The sequence below is a fragment of the Protopterus annectens genome, chromosome 9.part0 (genome assembly GCF_019279795.1).
Source record: "Protopterus annectens isolate FY-2018-M chromosome 9.part0, PAN1.0, whole genome shotgun sequence".
NCBI lineage: Eukaryota > Metazoa > Chordata > Ceratodontiformes > Protopteridae > Protopterus > Protopterus annectens.
In genome coordinates this window covers 576,950,208-576,952,707 of record NC_056743.1, presented here as the reverse complement: position 1 = coordinate 576,952,707, position 2,500 = coordinate 576,950,208, and positions in this window count along the sequence as shown.

The following is a 2,500-nucleotide window of genomic DNA, read 5'->3' as shown; positions in this document are numbered from 1 at the left end:
GTTTATGTCCAAATCCACAGTCACACTACACTGGTGAGAAGTAAATGTGTACTGATGTCTCATGTATTCCCAATAACTAAGTGATTTGCAATACTTTGGGGAAAAAGTTACTTGAAAGAACATGGCTCTATGAAGCATAGGTGTACCAACCATTGTAAGGTATATTTTTTATAATTGTACCTCAGCTCCAGTCAGCTATGATGTCTTTGACTGCTTAGATTAATATCATATGTTTGTAAATGTGTGTATGTGTGTTTGTGCGTGCGTATTTGTGTATATCTGTATCTATCTATCTATCTGCTTTTTATTTTTGCAGAGCATGCTTATTTTTTTTATTCTTGCTGCTTACTTGTGGTTATGCATTTGTTCCCTCTGTGAAAAAATAATTCTTTGGATTACTTTATTTTTCTGAGTTTTTAATAAGAAAACTAGGGCATTTTAGAAGGCAAATATCCATTAGAAAGAAAGCCATAACGGTGATTAAAAATTGTGTAAGGTGGTAATTCATCTAAATTTGATACTGATTTAAAGGATTTCTAAACGAAAATGTCTTACATGGGGATTAAGTCTCCTATACACCCCATGAAGGTGACATAGTTCTACTGCCCTCCTTAACTAATATAATTACCCTGACACTGCAGGTCTGCTTAGTAATTATAAACAAAAAATGCTCTGTGCCTGCTCTCAGTGTAAGTGGTCATTTACACTGACAGCAAGTAATTTGGAATCAAACCTACTAGCTTAAATTTCAACACTGCATTTCATAGAACAGTACACATCTTGGTTAGCTGTCCAATAAAAGCAAGTATTCTCAAGTTACTTTTTGTATAAGGACAAATACATGCATTTAGATGATCCACATATGTAATAGTCAGAAGGTGATACCACTTACATGCTGAAATGGGTACTCTGTCTACCTTGTTAAGTGATTTATCCACTCAAGTCTATTACTGCTCAGAATGCCTATAAAATGTGTCTATTCATAGTCATTGACATATCCGTTCACAAGTTGTAAGAACGTAGGAAATTCACAGAACTTTTTTTTTATAAAACTAAGATACAGTCATCTTAGACTCTGATAAAATTATTACTTGTAGGTTGTTCATGCGGTGTTACCCTTTATTTCATGTATAACCACTACAATGTATCCATATTCAAAAACACCAATTCCATAAAGACAGATGTCAGCAATGTCTATATTATTATTATTATTGTTAAAATAAATTATTATTATTTTAATTTGCCAAACCCAGCAAGCAATACACACTTTCTGAAATGTTCTTTTACCATGGGATTTGCGCTCCATTCAGAAATAAAATATGAAGTGTGACAGGGAGAAAAATACACAAAATCAAATTGTGTTTAACCCAACATAAAATAAAGGAAGATGTAGAAATCCTGTGATAATTTCCAGTACATATGTGTCATAGATACAATTGTCTCTAACATGACTTTGAGCTAAAGTAAAATCTGTTAAACAAAGGATTAGAAACCCATGACACAAATTCATAGAATGTCATCACAACATATTTATATCCTGTAAAGTAACTACATATGCCTGCATTATTTACCAATAAACACACTGCAGATTTTTAATCACTAACTCATGGGCAAATATACTGCTTTCTGTAACTAATATATTCATTAAGAAAAAAGGAAAGATCTAAAAGTATCATCAAAATGCCAAACAGAATAGCCAAAGGGAATTTAACTTAAAATGAAATGTATGTTATTCTTTGTGAGATATTAAGAGATATGCTGCTCCAAGAGGCCTATTAAGAATGAATACCTAAGAGGATAAATTACCCTGGAAGGCTAGAGACAAGTCATATGCAGTGTGACAGGCTATTCCACAGAGCACAACACAAAGGACATGCAAAAAGGTGTACCTTTCTAGGGGGCAGATGGCAAGGTGCTTATAAAATGACACATTGTACAGATGGACAACTTTCAAGACAACTGCAAGGAAATGTGACATGCCTGTACCTTTCCCAAGGTAAGCATTTAGCGGCATGATATCCTAGTTAACGAATCACATGGTGGATGTATAACAGCATGCATCCAAAGATCTAGTTACTAAGCCTACTGCAAAAGGATATGTATCCTAAAGAGCTAGTCATGTGGGAATGGCAGACGGATAACTCATCTCAAGAACTAGACATTAAACAGATATGAAGACACACCCTGTCTTAATGGTCAAGTTACTGAGCAACTGCCAACAAGTATGCACTCTCAAGCAACCAATCAGTAAACAGCAACATAATACAACATTATTTTAACTATGCAATGAAAAGAAAGCACACATACTATCATTGTCAAAATATTATTTTCGCTGACCTTGGTCTGAAATTTTTAATTTTGTTTTAATGTCTTAATGTATTTTAATCCCTGACAGGATGGTTAATTGGTTCACTAAAAATAAAATTACTGGATCAGTTTATTTTATTTCTTTTTATTTTATTTTACATTTGTTAACTGGGAAAGTCTGACTGAATACATG